Genomic DNA, 19136 nt, shown 5'->3' with positions numbered 1-19136 from the left:
CCTCAAACAGTCCGTTAATCAACCCACCCATAAACATGGTCACATTTTAGACTGGGTTCTTCATAGACCTGATGATAACATTCTACGGTCCTCCCTGGTATCCCATGACCTTGCATCAGATCACCTCTGCATTATATGCCATCTTGACGTATCAGTCCCCAACCCTCCACCTTTATCTGCTACTAAGAGAAACCTCCATATGATAAATAGAACCAAACTAATGCACGACATCCAAGCTAACCTAACAACTTGCTTACCTCCTACCGCAGAACAACTCGATAACTGCCTGCGTTCGTTGCTTGACAAACATGCACCAGCTACCAAGTGCATAGTATCAATTCAAAAGTGTCCTCCATGGTATAGCAGTGTTAGGGACCAGATTCGCACTGCTAAAAGAGGCTTTGGCTTTCCACCAGACTCACTATTCATAAGCAAATCAATGAAGCCGCTAAGAAGAATGTCACAAATATAGTCCATGCAGCGAAATCAGCCCACTACATTACTAAGATCATGGAAAGTTCCAGCTGCAAAGAGCTCTTCGAGATTACTAACAAGCTAATGTCAAGGAACAAATCTACACCACTTCCAACTACCTTCTCTCCAGTCGACCTTCCGGACATGTTTGCAAATTACTTCCGTGACAAAGTACAACCCATTAGAGATAAGCTTGACACCACAATTTCAATTGACTCGTCGTCACCATACAGTTGGGATGCAGAATTTGAGCGGCAACCATTAGCAGCATTTGAACCTGTCTCTATGAATTTCGTACGTACAATCCTGATGAAGAGTGCACCAAAGTCATGTGAACTTGATCCAATTCCAACATCACTGCTGCTTGAGTGCTTAGATCCAGTATTGCCTTCATTAACTGATGTTATTAATACCTCTCTCTCATCCGGGGAATTCCCATCATTTTTCAAAACTGCCATTGTAAAGCCTCTGCTGAAGAAACCAACACTAGACCATAACGATTTAAAGAACTACCGCCCAGTTTCTAATCTCCCATTCATATACAAAATCTTAGAAAAGGTTGTTCTATCCCAGCTTGTATCTCATCTAAATTCAAACAGTCTTTTTAGCAATGTACAATCTGCATATCGCCCTTGCCACGGTACTGAAACTACTCTTCTAACAGTAGTTAATGATATCCTCTCTGCGATGGACAGCGGCAAGATTACAGTCCTCACCCTCCTTGATTTATCTGCAGCATTTGACACAATAGACCATGATATATTACTTCACCGTCTCCAGCATGTATTTGGCATTCATGATACAGCCTTACTGTGGTTCAAATCCTACTTGGTCAACAGGACACAAATTGTGTCTGCAAATGGAATACACTTCAGCCCAGTTGATCTATGTTGTGGTGTTCCACAGGGGTCTGTTCTTGGACCTGTTCTCTTCATTCTATTCACTCAGCCGCTCTCAAGTGTCATAGATCATCATCCAGTGTCTCACCAATTATACGCTGATGACACCCAAATATACAAATCTAGGCCACCCAACTGAAGTTGATGCTACCATCCAAGGTGTAGAGAGGTGCATTTCTGATGTGAAATCATGGATGACATGTAACAAACTGCAGATGAATGATGATAAAACTGAGGCCATTCTGATCACAACACAAAGACTTTCTCATTCACATACTTTACTTCAAACAATAAATATCAGCAACACCAACATTAAATTCACACAGTCAGTACGAATCCTAGGTGTTACTCTGGACAGTACTCTCACATTGCGCCAACATGTCATGAACATATGCAAGGATGCATATCTTGAGCTGAGACGCATCAGCTCAATTCGCAAATATCTTTCAGTTGATGCCACTAAAGCACTTGTGTGTTCATTAGTACTTTCAAGACTGGACTATTGTAACTCAATTCTGTCTGGTTCATCTCAATATCTACTCCAGAAACTTCAAAAAGTTCAAAACACAGCCGCTCTGATCATTCTTAAGTAACACGATCAGAGCACACCTCCCCACTGCTCTGTACCATACACTGGCTATCCATTCGATCCAGAATCAAACACAAAATTTGTTCTCTGTGCTACGTTTCACTGTCAGAATCTAGTCCAACATACCTATCCGACCTCACCCATGTGTACACACCAGCAAGATACGCTCCTCTTCTGACAACCGTATGCTCATTATTCCCACTATGAAAACAAAGTCATATGGACAGCGTTCTTTTGCATACCAGGGCCCAGCAACGTGGAATGAATTGCCCACTGAACTTAGACACAAAGACACAGTGATCACATTCAAGATGGCTCTCAAAACTCATTTATTTCGACTGCAAGAAGAAACTTAAAGACCTAATAATGTTTCCTACCTTAAATATTCTCAGCATGTTTTTTAATGTTTTCTAATTTCATGGTGTTTGTTTTTGTAATCATATCATTATATGTTTTTATCTTATAGGTGTTGTCTAATGTTGTAAATCGCTTAGAGCTTCTAAAGATTAGGCGCTATACAAAGTCCTCATTATTATTATCATTATTATTATTATTATTATTATTATTATTATTATTATTATTATCATGAAATGGTTAATGTGGTATCGGTTGTACGTGATCGCACCATGTCCAGATGACCAGCCGTGTTGTTATGTATCCAAGGAGATCTCGGATGCGCTTGCTCCGTCAAAGACATCATCGTCATCCACCACTGCGCTTTTCTCCGCGATTCATGAAACCCCTACGATTGATAATAATCATCTTGCATACGACGATGTGATGCTTGAACGGCAAGACAACCCCACGAGAAGATTTTATTGTAAATTACATCCCAAAAGCTCAAAATGCTCTATCACAATTCCAGAAGCGTAGAATATTCCGAACGAATTCCAGGTTTTGAGTCCATTGATGTAGCAATAGTCTTAAGTGTTCCGATATACTAAAAGTCTTGATGTATCAAGATGATATAATCCAGAATATCTTTAAAAAAGTTCACAGTAATCCTATAGTAGTGTTTTAGTTCAAAATGTCACCGTGCACTTTGTGATTCCATGGAATATTTAGATAAATTTTTTCTCTCAAATTATATCTGAATACAACTAAAAGCTCTGATCATAAATTCCCAAAGGCTGATATTAAGGTATAAATGAAGACTTCGTTGAGAAATCCGCTTTATATACATTCCCACGTGACCTATGTGGCAATAGCATTTTCTTAATGGAATATTTCACTAAACTGTACACATATTCGCTTCCAGAATATTTATAAAAAATCCATAATCAAGATTAGATCTTTGATTTAATTTCAAGTAAATATATTTATAACTTATAAACAATACAAAAATCACGTACACACTAAAATTATATCCTCAATCATTGACAAAAGTCAAGCTACAAAATACAAATTAAATATATGTAACTAAATATTTGCCGCATCTTTTTCCAAGAACGACTGGACAAAATACGAACAGATTCTATTAGAAACATTCGGACAAGGGAGCAAAGTCTTAAAAGAGTGCGTCATCAGGCGACGAATGGAAGGAATTGGGTGAGGAAGTCAAACAATATATAAAAAGTCAAAGTGGGAGACAGCAATTTCAAGAAGTATTCGAGTCCGGAAAAAAAACCGTTGAGAGACCACATCCGGAACAATTATCTGATACGTGTATCAGGACTGCACAAGGTTTGACCATTATTAATTGCGCGAACACAGATCAGCAGCGGGTCCATGAACTCGTGGTCAGGTTGGAAATCCTCCTGGGGTCGGTTCGCGTCGACAATAACGCGCCAGAAGTCATTAATGGGGCACGCCACTCAGTCAGAGATTGCTCACTGACTACATAATGGACCCTGAGACGTTTTGCGCGTTAATATACAAACTCTTTGAAGAGGTCAGTTATGTACATAACACTGATGACGAGTCCTGAGGATACGCTTCGTATTTTATGTGAGATCATAGCCTCACACTTCTCACTTCATAACATCTCATACACACATCGTATCTCGCGTACGCACATCGATATTACGGATTTGTTCTTCGCATATGCACTTCACTCACTACTTCATATATCGTACTTCACATATACAACCCGCATACCCCTTACTGCATCATGTCATAGTTATCGTGAAGCCAGTTTCATAGTCCTCTCCTTATTTATATACTTTATAAACAGTCCCATTAGTTTAACCTTGTTACTACTAGTCAATATCCAGCAGTATTGGCCGTAATTAAGTAAACAAATTCACCTCTTCCTTATATGGTAAACACGTGCCCGCGTTCGATGAGCTTCTTCTGACTACTAAAAAATAAAAATGGCCAAGGAAACGTCGGACGACGACCACGTCATAAATCTTATAGATACCAGAAGCCGACATTAACTTCACCGTTCAGTTGACACCAGTGCTTGATTATCAGTAGATATAGCTATTATCCATAGGGGAATATATCTCATCCAACTTAAAAAAAGAATATTCGAAAGAACTGAAATTGCAAGGAGAGAACAAATATGATTTATGGTAGTGTTGAAAATGGATGGCTTGTGATCGCAAGTTGCTGCTGAGAGAGAGAGAGAGAGAGAGAGAGAGAGAGAGAAGCTTCTCTTTCATGTAAGCACTGCACTTTTACCCACTCGGATGGTATCGTTTCATCTTGTACTAGAAATTTAATGAAACACAAGCGACTCCAAAATGACTCTACATCCTTATCTGAGGTATTATACAAGACCAATGAACCACAATACTGGCTACAGTCATGGCTAACAAAGCACTTTCAAATTTACCTGCAACCATGTCAGCAGCATTAAGACAATCACAACGATGCCCAAAGACAGGACGTTTCTGGCTCATCTGGACTCAATGATAGCTTCAATTTTGATTGACATATCTCGTCATTTTTTTTTCAAATAGGATTTTTTCTTATGTTTCTTTGTCTACATGACATTTCATCCTCTTTAAGAAACTTAGTTTTTTTTTTTTATTACTGAATGAGAATTACCGCATGCCCACGAGCTTCCACTGCAGTAAAGCATCGTGTATTTTTTATTTATTACTAGGTGTTCAGGTGTCTTTCATAAAACGTGAGTGATAAGTAAAATGTTCATTGAAACTTTGAAAATAAGTTTTCTTTCAACTGAATATTCCTGTAACATAACAGTGTAATTAATATGCTTGTTTTAGTATATAATAAGACTTATTGAATATTAAACATATTGGACCGTCGTTCATGTGGGGATGAGTGCCTCGCAAGTACACGCATTCTTATTCATCCCCATTTGTCCTCGGATCCATTATTTTTTTATATACTCAGTTAATAACCTACTACTGTTGTCTGGAAAATATCTCAAATGCAGTGGTTTCTAAGGCTCAATTATTCAAGTTTTCCAAATTCCATTTCATTGCATTGAACATTAATAGTAATAATACAGAATGAATAAATACAGGTAAACAACTAATTTCAATTAGACTTACCGTTCATACAAAATCATTTGATCAACTGGTATAATAGCTGGATATTTTTTCTGAAATGACATAAAATATCCAATATTTCTGTACAAATATGTAGACCTTACAATGTTTCGTATGGCACACATTGGACCTTGAAATGTGATCTTGACTTTTGAGCTCAAATAAATGGCAATATTACTTTTCAATTCAGTATGTCAAACGATTTCAAAGTATATATATATATATATATATATATATATATATATATATATATATATATATATATATATATATATATAATGAACTTTAATCACGAACTTCCGATCAATTAAAAATGAGGCCCGGACTTTTGTTCTGCAGACCTTTGCATGATGGTTCGCTCGGCGTAGATCTCTTGAGCCACGCCAGAGTCCGATTGAAGGAGACTACTGTACAAGACTCCCACGTAGCGTAGATTACTCAGACAGAGTCACTCCAGAGTATGGATGAAGGAGACTTACAGCATGTACACCCACATCTATTTCGTAGGTGGACTAGACCCTTCTACCCAGGCCAATGAAAAGCTAAAGTTCATTTCCGTCGGCATATACAAGTAGTGATGATGATGATGATGATGATGGCGACGACCACGATGATAATAATAATAATAATAACAATGACAATATTAACAATAATAATAGCAGCATATTCGTTGTTTTATTGATCGTTTGTCAATATACGCGGTGAAGACATTGCTCAAGGGCAGACTACCTAAAATTAATTTACAATCCATTATTTGAATACTTTCCATAAAACATTAGCATCAAATTTCTTATCACAACATTCTGTATCTGCGTATACCCTCCCCAGCAGAACCTATGTAAATATAACGGTAAGGGAAAAATTACAATTTTCTATTTACAAAACTTGTTCTCTTTCTTTTTATATACTCTTAAATTCCTTGGGGGATGACTATTGTTTGCCTAAGTCTGCTATAATCAGTTAAATATTTTGACATACTAAGGTCTCGTTTGAAATATTCTCCTAATTAGAGACACGGGTCCTTCTCTTTGATAAATTTACCAAAAATAGGATGCAGAGTTAATCTGAAAAATTATGTCAAAGTTCATTGATTGATAACCCTTGTTCGTTCTGATGTTTGATCATTTAGAAAAATATATAAACTATTAATGTACCCATTGACATTACATAGTCCTCGATAACTTATGTACTCCCACAAAACAAACATCGCCCACTTTGATTGCTTTAAATTAACATTCTACATTTGCCACATGCCATGCTATTATTGACTTTTAAGCAACAACAGCACGATTTTACTAAAAACTTTCTTAAGAATATACACTTTACTTGAAATTAATTATCTAAGAACACGTCATAAGTTAATTTTTCTTTACAATTTAATGACAACAATTTTTAATTTAGGAAGAACTCTGCAATTTCCCCAAATTAAATCAGTTTAGTCACATAATGAGATGGACTGAAATAAATTTATCGCTTATAGTTTGAATCTGAATAATTTAAAGTCATTTGGTACGAGTTAGGTGTATGTTTTATTGTGCTTGACGCAGTCACTAAACTAAGGTTCTCTCGTGAACGACATTTCTGTATCAATGCAGTGCACTCTGTGTGTGTGGGGTGTATATGTACGTACGCACGCACGCACGCACGCACGCACACACACACACACACATACATGCATACATACATACATACATACATACATACATACATACTTATTGTACTGCAATTATTGGAGGTATTGGACGATCATAATACATACATACATACATACATACATACATACATACATACATACATACATACATACATACATACATACAGACAGACAGACAGACAGACAGACATACATACATACATACATACATACATACATACATACATACTTATTGTACTGCAGTTATTGGAGGTATTGGAAGATCTATGATTATTAGAGTTCCTGTGAGATTTTAACAATATTAATGAATAAATTACTCGAGTAAAATATATTTCCTTGTCTACGTGATCATTGCTGCGACATCAATCCAAAGTATACATCCACTTTCGTACTATCAACATTACAACAAAGAAGGTGCTAAATTCCTTTGTTCAAAGGTATTGTATAAATATAACTTGCAAATATAAACATAAAACCACATCATTTCTTCTTATGATCTCGTATGAATATGAAACACTCGTGCGTAAATAAGGTATTCCCGATTGAAACGTTTTTATAAATCAACGTTTTTACTACGTTCACAAGTCTCTCTCATGCAAAGCGCAATGTTTTGTCAATAAAACCGTGAGAGTGACCTTTCATGTTATGCATGAGAGGAATCAAGAATGTGGAGGACGCAATGGATTATCCGATTAAGACCGACACTCCTCTTTTTACGACTTTCGACATCTCACGTATATTTATCAGATATTACAGTTTATCGGGATAAAGTCCGGCTCTCTTTTCAAGAGAACACAAAAGAAATATGCTAAACATTCCTGGATGTTACAAACGTGATATCGAATGCAAAAAGAGGATGTTCAGTTTGATTGGTTTCGTGCATAACCAGAGGGTCGCTCTGTGAATGATAGTGATTAGTGTTGTTGTTTGGTTTATTTATTTGCTTGTTTTTAAGAGGAGTATCACGGAAAAGACTATCACATGCAAATAACATTACTAACATCGGTGTTTTAAAAAAAAAACGAAAAAGAACACGAAACGAACAAACTTGCAAATTGTAAAATATGTAGAGTTAATCTTCATCGGCCGTGTTTGTTTTTGTTGGTTGTTGTTGTTGTTGTTGTTGTAGGGTTTAACGCCATTTTTCAGCACACGATAGGCTATACATGGCGGCCAGTATTAATGGTGAAGGAAGAACCCGGGAAAACCCCGGAAAGAACCACCGACCCACGAGAAGCTACTGGCAAGCTTTCTCACATACCCACATTAGCCGAATCCGAGACTCGAACCCACGCAGACAGAGGTGAGTTTTTGTTGGTACTTTGACGAGTATTTCTAATTTAATTATTGCGTGACTTTTAACAAGAAATGAAGGATAAACCAAAACAGTAGATTTGACAATGATTCGCATTAATTAATATTACTGGCCGCTTCAAATTTAAGACATTTTTAATCTATTCAAGATTAAACAATGTAAATCCGATGTAATGAAATTGACTTTCTTTTTATATTTCCTCTTTTCCTTGCTACTTTATCAAACGCATTCTGTGAAATTATAATTGAAGTTTTGTTCGTGACTAATTTCAGTGGCTTAAAGGAAAAAACAAAAGATAAATAAATAAATAAATAATACCGAAGGTTCGTTAAGTAACAAAATATGGATATGTCCTCCCTTCAGACGCTCATGTCTCCTTTAAATGATTTCTATAACTATTTACTTTGTGGTCGTCACGCTCAGTAAGTAACAAGGCAGAAGGCTCTCTCTGTATGCTAAATTACATCCAACTTTTCAAATTATAAACTTAGCATTAGGTCGAAAATTTAGAGATAACCTAGCAAGTAATACCAATCTCCTGACAAGATAAGTTTCATCTAGCATAAATACAAATTCTAAGTAGTTCATAGAATAAAATATACGCTCGATATTTCCGAAACGGGACCTTTTTTCAGTCTTTGCCGCAGAAGTAAACTGAATCCGAATAAATCAGCTCACGTAATATTTGCTAAATTCATTTTGAACCTAGAGATAATAATATGGGTTCAATGAAAATCTTAAGCATTGACTTCTTTTTACTCCAATGTTTTATTGACGAGGCCCCTTTTTTTCCACTGTATATAGTCTGCCTCAGATGTATGGCAGGCCTAAATATTACCATCGAACGCAGAAGAAAAACAAACTTTAAACATGGAAGAACTATTGCACTCCGGGTTGGGTTTCCGTCTGTCTTAAACTCTGTTTGGATGAAGTTCGTTTGTCATTAACTCCCATGAACCATGAGACAAGAACAATTTGCGAAAAGTTTGCTGTGGTCTGCGATAAACCCTGCGTTGTTTTTAAAAGAATCCTCGATACGGTAGTATGCCATTTCTCCCCCTCTGGTTTCTAAAGCTGTAATGGTTTCCATCTAATCTCCATAATACGTGTAATTACTTCTATACCAATGATTATGCGGCCTTATGTTAACCTCTTCCGTTCCAAAGTTTCTTTTCTGATGTGTGGTGAATAGTACGGCTACTTTACTGTAGTTTTCGTTAGCATAACAATAAATGCTGAACAAATTTATGGTCAAAGAATACCAATACATGTCACACAACAAAATATTTGCTTCAACCAACAAGTCAGTCCACTAATCTGTTGAATTAACTGTAAATATATGCTTCTGATACTGCGTTAAAGGAACCATGTACGCGTTCTATCAGCAGTAACGCTTTTTCATGACAACTACCACGGCGGCGTTGCAGAGCATACTTAGGGTATTACCAAAGTAATGTGTGCAACAGACGACGTTCTGGCATTCAGACGAAATCGATAGTGATTACTAAACCCCATGAGTATGGATACAATTACACAACAACACTTTCAATTTTGCGGCACAACCTCTCGTTGAAAGCAGACATTGATATTGATCCGTGGTAATGACCAGGTCAGACAGTTTTCCCGGCTTTAACTGACCGCTGTCTGATACTACGCAGTTGTTTGAATAGCTAGCTACGTTGCTGCTGATCAGTGTACTTGTAGTCCTAACTCACTGTTGTACTTCCTACAACTGGTGGATATTTGCTCAATTTCCTTCCGCACGTCGTGAGTAACCTTTCACTTCGCATATTTCATTATTTCTAAGAATGTGGTACGTATGATAGTGTGCATAAAATTAGTAGGCACCTGTACAATTAGCATGGATCTTTTAATATTGACTGATTTACATGAAAGCACTGTTTTCGACAGTTATATCTAAATGTTTTGTCCTAAAAAAAAGTCATTGAATTAGGACTGTATTTAGTGATTTATTCCGACCCAAAAAAGCAATAGAGGAAAAACGGTATGTTATGAATTGTTTTATTTTCACTTATCATACAATGTGATATTTACCTAAAAGTATTATTTAATTATTTATGTGAATGTTTGTGCGATCTCTCTCTCTCTCTCTCTCTCTCTCTCTCTCTCTCTCTCTCTCTCTCTATATATATATATATATATATATATATATATATATATATATATATATATATATATATACATACATACATACGCGCATCGTGTGTGTGATATATGGACTAACACGCGTGCCTCGTTCGCATTCCACACGCAGAATTGTTATTTTATTTATCATACAATGTGATATTTAACTAAAAGTATTCTTTAATTATTTGTGTGAATGTTTGTGCTCTCTCTCTCTCTCTCTCTCTCTCTCTCTCTCTCTATATATATATATATATATATATATATATATATATATATATATATATATATATATATATATATATATATATATACGCACATCGTGTTTGTGATACATGGACTAACACGCGTGCCTTGTTCGCATTCCACACGCAGAGGCACAAGCGCATAAGCTCGCAACCGCGAATAAATGCTTCCTTCACAGTATAGACAACTATTGTATTGATTGTTGAATTGTAATAAATCCATTATGTGGGATTTCTTTATCAATGAAGCATTTTTTTCAAACTCGCTATGAGAGCAAGTGATCATTGTGTCCGTGTTTATCACACTTTGATAATGTTAAAAGATATTGGTACAGTTATAGTATCAAGTAGTCGATACTTCTTATTTCCTTGCTTGTATGCTATTTATTATTTTGTTTGCTTGCTTCCTTTCTCGTTTGTTTGTATACTTGCTTTATAGCCTTACATCTGTTTTTTTTATTATTATTATTTATTAATAAATGTTGCCATTCATTTTGATCTTCAAATGGATATATTTTAAACCTGCGATTGTGAGTTTGCATCATTGAGGGAATATGCTTGTATTTAGAGCTCACGTTATTACACATGTATTAAGTACAAATCTATCACACAGCAGAATGTCCTCCCCGATTTACTCGGTTTTGGATCCACCGTTCCTCTGATCGCTCTTTCAATCGCACACAGCATTGTCCAGGTGGATGGAACTATTGCACCATTCTACGCATGCTGCAATCATATTCTCTCTCTCTCTCTCTCTCTCGTGTTAGTGTTGTTGTTATAGTTTTGCTTTCTTAACACTATATATAAACGGTATTGACAGACTTTTACGCGCTTTTCTGAATATTAACGAGAAATGCTAGTACGAACAAACTCTTTTCAGTAATTCTTTTTATACTATTACCTCTTAAGGTATGATTTAACTAAAATAACTAAGAAACATAAGAAACAATATTCTTGTAACCAAAATACATAAATATTTACCCATTTGAATCTGAATATGAATGCTCACGCCGTGATGTCAAACACGCATTTCTTATATAGCCCTCTTGGCACACTGGTGAAAAAGCTCCGTTTTTAAAGATTGATGGTGGAAGAGAGGTCATGCTTTCCACATAATGTTATTGTATGATATTGTGGGAGGACTGGACAAATTGAGGCTGTTGCTGTTTATATTTTTCTTCATTTTTCAGGTTCATGTCACCAAATGTTTCACCTTAGATCAGGGAGATCGAATACAAACCTGATGACTGCGCCGCCGCCGCCGCAAAATCAAGATAAATATTTAGGTTAGTCAAAAATTTATCCTCCAAATGTATTTATTTTAGTAGTTGGGCAGTGGGGACCAATACTAGTAGTAGTATTAGTAGTAGCAGTAATAGTAGCAGTAGTTATTGTTGTTGCCGGTGCTGTTGTTATCTTTTATTGGAGTACCCTCTAAATAAGAGAGCCGCAGTAGTAGTTACAGCGCAAGACTCGCGTCCAAAACCTAGTCTTGCTAAATTACGCCGAAATGGCCATCGTGGTGTGTCTCATGGCAAGGTACTTTGTTCGAGTTAACGTAGTACAACAGTGTATCTGTTGATGAGCATGGAGACACCAATCAACCATTTTACTGTCTGGTGCATGCTTCGACAAAATGCAAAATGGGTTGGGGTGGGATGGGGCGTGTGAAAATCCCAGCGCTCTATTCGAATGTGGTTGATGATATCAAGCTTAATGGCGATTTTGTCACTTACTGACAGCAACGTTTTGATCTTTTTTGTCGCAACATTGGTCATAATTATCGTTCCGCTTACAACATCACATCTGTCTGCATAGGTTCGAGTCTTGGGCTCAGCCAACGTGGGTATATAAGAAAGCTTGCCGTTAGCTTCTCGTGTGTCTGTGGTTCTTTCCGGGGTTTTCCCCGAGTTCTTCCTATACCATTTATACTGGCCGCCATTATAGCCTACCTTGTGCTCAAAAATGGCGTTAAACCCTATAACAACAACAACATCACTGCGTACAGGTGCCTTCACAATGTTTGTCCTGTATCAATATTTTTTCATACCAGAATACCGTTCTATACTGTTTAGTTACTCTTTCCTAAATCCCACTTAAAGAGAGAGAGAGAGAGAGAGAGAGAGAGAGAGAGAGAGAGCTATCAAACTCCATTCATTAGAATATCTGGTCTTACTCTAATTTTTCATACACCGAATGTGCAACACAATAGTCCCACGGTGTCAGTTAGGTGCCCTCATTAAAGCGATAGGGATGTGAAGGTCATCCAATTAAGATAAGTTGTGGAAGTCCAAGGCATGCACACATTCCTTTTTATAATGGCATTTGCTGGAATTTCATCCTTTATCTTTATGAAGACTTCTCCTGGATTCACTTAGTACAATGCTGAATCCTTAGAGATCAGTTGAGTATCAACGCTCGGAAGTCAATGTAAGGAATGCTTTAAGGTAGCAGATGAGTACCAACACTCCAAAACCGATGTAAGGAGTGCTATAAGGTAGCAGTTGAGTGTCAACCAGGGACGTCATTTCCACTTTTTTCCGGGGGTGTGGGGACTTGGGGGGGGGGTAAAACTTGACGGGCTTGTTCATTTTCGTATATAGGCAACAACAATTTTACATTTTACAGCACATGCAAATGGGGGGGATGCCCCCTGCCCCCCCCCCTCCCCATGACGTCCCTGGTATCAGCGCACCAAAGCACATGTACGGAATCCTTTAAGGTAGCTGTTGACTATCAACGCCCCAACGCCAACGTAGGGAAACGTTTATGGTAGCTGAAGCTACAATACATTATTCTTTTAAGCCTCATTAACTGAAATGTCGCTGAAAAATATTTTAATTTCTATTTATACTTTTAATTTATGATATTATCGAATTAACATATTTTAACTTGACAACTATTTCAATAATAAGGTGTGTAATTTACTGAAGCTACAAAGCGTTATTCAAAAGTAATATAAGAGCGTTCGTCACGATCTGGAACCGCACTGAAGCTTTTGATACGTAATATATCTATTGGTGATAAAGGTTCATGTGACAAGTCGCTCGGAATTTGTCTTCTTTGTCGGTTTTTTCCCATCATAAAGCTCAGTGGTGTCAGTGCCTCCTGATAATATTGTCACTGACATCTTGAGCAGCACCTTAGCATATATAAAAATACTAGTTTTTTCAACAACAACCTTAAGCCCAACCCCCAACCCCTTTAACCTCAGGCAGTTAACGTAGCAGAATGCGACATAATGGGTCGTTATTAATTTTTTTCTCATTAGAGCACGTTCTGTCAGGATGGCAGCACCAGAAATATTTGGAAATCTAAAACAAACCCAGCTTGGGATTGTATGTATGGTCTTTCAATGTCCTCTTGACGCACCGCTGCTTTCAAACTGCTCCCGCATACGTCGAATTTGCCCTGAATATTTTTTACCTTCTTTTAAGTATACTTCATGTGGTACATTAAAATTTCGTTTCAAATGCATGCTCCAGGAAGAATGTCAACGATCTCCATCAAACAGTAGTGTCATTAAAACTTAGATCATATATAGCAACGTAAAAATTTATGCATATTCTCCATAAAACTTGTAACAGAAACGGATAACAAACAGTTCAAACTTGTTTTTTTTTATCAATCCTAAGCAATTTAAACTCTCACTGAGTCTGTGTCAAAGGGAAAATTACAAAACAGACGAACAATAAACACAAACGACAACGCTGAAATTAAAATCTTTACGTGCTTATGGATCTAACAGAAGCATTATTTCAAAATTGTGAATATCGCGCCTTATTGGTTTGAATTCCGATGATAACACGACAACCTAGTTGGTATAGCCTACGAAAGGATGGAAAAAGAGCGCTTTCTATATCTTAATATAAAGTAACGTAACCTTAGATTATATCCTGGGCAATTCATTGTCTCTTTAATAACAACAACACCCACCCCATCCAAACAATCCTACTAATACGAACAAGAACTGAACAAGTAAAAAATAATTCGTAAGGAATGATAAAGCAATTGACCGTATTAACGAGGAAATAAGAGGCATGTGAGGGATGGGATTACATTGAGTTTAAATTATCCGAAATGTACATCAACTCACAGCAGGACTAAATCCAAGCGATAACAGCTATTTGTTTCTGTATTGATACATCTATGATAAGGTCTTGTTGGCCTGCGGTCTTAATGCGAAGGTGCATTAGTGCTAAGAAATTGAATCTTGTATATAGTTACCTGTATAGTGTTGGGTAAAACAACCGACAGCTATTTAGATATATCAGTGGAGAAGCTGTGAAGCTTTCAAGAAGAAGATGATAAAAGAAGATTAAGTTGCCGAAGAAGATTGCCGAATAACCAGCCGTCACTTGAATAACATGAACTTTTAAATCTGGATACTTAACTACTTCTTTTCAGTTTAGTTTTACCCTAATTTTGAAGCACAAAAAATTATATTTTATATTTGTTTGTTAGATTGTCCCTTCGTTTCTTCGCTTGCCTGCTTGTTTGTTGAGTGATGTCTTTGCTGGGAACGCATTTATGAAGTTATGTGTCTGGAAGGAAATAGATCGCAATAAAACTGAAAATAACACCACCGTTGTTTGTGCTCTTGAGTGTGTGACTTTGTACTATATATATATATATATATATATATATATATATATATATATATATATATATATATATATATATATATATATATATATATATATATAGATCCTTATAAAATTATATATATATATATAATTTTATAAGGATCTATATTCTTCGCACATTTGCGGGATTTTCTACCGTCCAAAACTGATACATTTAGAAAAAAGCTTCGTCAGGATTCCCCTGAGTCTCTTCCTGACAGCTTAAGTTAGTCGACTCCCATAGGAAGAAAAAGACGAAATTGCTGCGATATTGTCCGGATAAGCCAGCTTATGCGGGACGATCATCCGCCTCGATGTGCGAAGAATAGATTGTCATAAATAGTAAGGTGTGGCAAATAACAATGACGTTTCAACTATCAGTGAAATATATGTAAAGTCAAATGTTATCGTTATTCCGGCAGCTTTTTAATGAAAATTTTTAAGAAAATCATGCCATTTCAATGACCTCAAGCTATTGCATCCACTGCTTTAATGATGACGCTTCATTGAGTGGCAGTGACGCTGTTGAAGTTATTATGACGTCAAAACAGCCAAGACAACATGCCAATTCATTATAGCCACTCTTTACATCAGAAGTCTTTTTCTAACATGTTTATAAAAGGGCAAAGGACGTTCCGATTGCTCGTGACCAATGATATTTAACACGTTTTATAACGTTCGCATGAGGGCTCATTTAAGATTCTCATTTTAGTAAGTGCTTCATATGCAGTCTGTGTGTAAATGTACTTTACTTTCCAATGTAAATTAAACATAATTCAGATTATACCGTTCCATATCATAAACGACAAATGATAAAATAAATTATAATTTCGATATTAAGTAATGCATCTGAAGAAAAATAAATATTTTTAGTACGCTAAAATATCAAGACATCAAACTACGGTATCGGTTTTATGTCAAAACGATGTGTTTAATACCATATTAAGGTTACTTTTTTGATTTAGTGTTTCTTGTTCCCTATTACCTTATAATCATACAACTTTATTAGGAGTTTTACAGCGTAAACTTGACAAGGTATCCACTGCATCCACAGTTCCGTATTGTACCTATATTTTACCCACGTAAACAGAGCGTCCGCCTCGGATGGTGATGTTCGCAAGTTTGAAGCCCGGCCGAGTCATATCAAAGACTTATAAAAAATGGTACTTGCAGCTGCCTCGCATGGCGCTCAGCATTAACAGGTCAGTGTTAGGTCTGGTCGGCTTGGTGTCAGGATAATGTGACTGGGTGGGACATCATGCTACATGTCTGCGGCATGATGCCCCAGTGCCAGCCATCACTATGAACTGCCACGCTACTGACATCGTAGCGATATGACTAAATTTGTTAAAGCTACCTTAAAAATATAAATCACACACACACACACACACACACACACACACACACACACACACACGTGCGAAAAGTGTAGAAAATTGACCTAAATATGTTGTCACATATTGCAGAGGTAGATCTGGTTCTAATTTGCTTACTTACTGATTTCAAAAGAAAGAGTTAGTGCCCGATCTGTTGGCAAATTATCCACAAATGAGGTGGCTAGATATCTTTGGATATATACGGTACTTCCTCACAGCCATGACGAATACTGAAAGACAATGGTGATTAAGTATTCATGTCCAGTCAATATGTATTTTTTTTTTCAATAAATGAACACAAACAAGACATAGCTTACGTATCCTCCATGCGAGAAGTCGAAATACACGTTGAATACTTTGTACACTCGTGACTATGTATGTGAAAGACATTCTTCCGTTATTGGTTTATGATATAAACGGAATATGTGCTATCTTCAATAGCATCAGCAGATGTACAAAAATCAGGTCGTTACAATTCTTTATTAAATTTACCAAATGCCATTACATTGTTACATCAAGATGCTTTGTCATTACAAAACCAGACCCAATGTTTTGCAGTGTCATTGTTTTCCAATCAACACTTTAAAATCAATGCCCTTCTAGGGCCCGACTAATACTGATAGTCCAGACGTATTTATCACACCGATCCGGACAAAATCCTGAATTGTATCAGAGCGATGTATCTGTCTACAGACTGCAGACACTAAATGCGCTTCTCTACTTATTGCAGCCACAGTTCGGTTTAGCGACAAAAGTCTACCGGTCGCTATTGTAATCAGACTTGTGATACTGTGTCATGTTCTATCTGGATAAACAATGTGTTAGGCTTAGTGTGAAATACTTAATAGGTAAGTCGATTTTATTTGGGATGGTCATTTTTACCATACGATGAATAACTTAACTAGCAAGTGATTGATTATACTTTTGAGAAACTGGGAATGTAATACTCGTTGTTTTTTTTTTTTAAATTATTATTATTATTATTATTATTATTATCATTATTATTATTATTATTATTATTATTAGCAATAGTAATAGTTGAAGTAGTAGTATCCACACAATAAAATTGCCTGGTATATTGAATAAAAGGCAGATCCATACATCATCTGTGACCAATTCAAATGAAATTATCATTTGTTTATACATGTATTAGCATCTTCCCAATTATCTTCATGTGAATTCGTCATCACTCTCATCGTTGTTGTCGTCGTCGTCGAAGTTCAGCAGTGCTGCCGAACTCAGCCAGACAGACTTCGCGGGCGATCTAATTAGAATTTCTCAGGTTTATATTTTCCGATCCAAAAACACTTAGCTTGATACAGAGCGTAGGAGAGAGAACAAAACATGAAAGAAGCTGGAGTTTCTCAAGCGAAGTTAGGTATCTCAGTCTGGTTCCTTATCTTTAGCGCTGAATCCAACAACCGTATATCCAGTCTAGAATCGATTCCATAAAGTTCTTTCCAGGCTAGACACATAAAACATCAGATCGGAATTTATAACTCGATTCGAGATGCGCTATAGCTCTTCCTACTCGTCGGGTTAATTCTAAACACCTGTAGTTTTGTGCGCTGTAGGTTAAAACAATCGCTTGGGAACATTTCAGGTTATGGCCTCAACCCTACAATTACATGCATTTTTAACATCTAATAACTCCCTAACTGTCAATATTTCTTGATTCTGATGGAATAATTCACTTTTGTATGTTAACTGAAATTTTGAAATACTGACTGAAATAATGTCGTACTACACACATACGCTCGCGCGTGTACACAAACACGTGCAAATCTGAAGGAGTTGTAATTATGATCCACACACTTTAGTGTTCCTTGTAGGTTGATATTGCATGGTCATATTAGTGTATGTTGGAAAAAATTAAGAGAAAGTCTGTAAATCAGCGGTAGCTTTCAATGTTTATAATTATTGTTACGACTCTATGTCTTAAGCTATATAATTGAAAGAAAAATCAACAAATAATTTATTTCTCTGAGTTAAAAAGTAAAAATATAAGAGACATGTAAATATTGTGAATTAAATCCCAAATAATCCTACATGTCATATCACAAATACAAAAGTATATAATATTCCGAATGAATTCTTCTCAGATTATATCTGAACACAAGTATAAATGTTTTCATTGACTGATCATAAAACAGGAATGAATAATTTGTTTATCAACCCTTATATATACAAATCCCCACTTGACATACGACACAATAGTTTTCTCTAATTCTGATAAAATTTCACTAACTAAAAAGCAATGTGAGGCCTTGAACTCAAATTTTAGGAAACATCTTTACTACTTACAATCATGACAAAAGTCGGGTAGGCAAAAAGTCTATCCATAACCTTC

General features: G+C 36.3%; 1 protein-coding gene across 4 annotated transcripts in view; it reads left to right on the top strand.

Moving 5' to 3' along the window:
• LOC149803657 (protein NDNF-like) overlaps positions 1-19136 on the top strand; it is a 218919-nt gene that overhangs the window by 157727 nt on the left and 42056 nt on the right. For 3 of the 4 annotated variants that reach the window (XM_089953425.1, XM_089953426.1, XM_089953423.1), the window contains exon 2: positions 11976-12071. The exons of the other annotated variant lie outside the window; for it this stretch is intronic. The gene's annotated coding sequence lies outside the window, so the exon portion shown is untranslated. The remainder of the gene's footprint in view (positions 1-11975; positions 12072-19136) is intronic. 4 annotated transcript variants of the gene reach the window in all.

This window comes from Sinohyriopsis cumingii, chromosome 3, assembly GCF_028554795.1.
Source record: "Sinohyriopsis cumingii isolate HCF-2022 chromosome 3, ASM2855479v2, whole genome shotgun sequence".
In the NCBI taxonomy this organism is placed as follows: Eukaryota; Metazoa; Mollusca; class Bivalvia; order Unionida; family Unionidae; genus Sinohyriopsis; species Sinohyriopsis cumingii.
The sequence above is the reverse complement of the archived record's forward strand: the minus strand, read 5'-3'. Positions and strand labels throughout refer to the sequence as shown.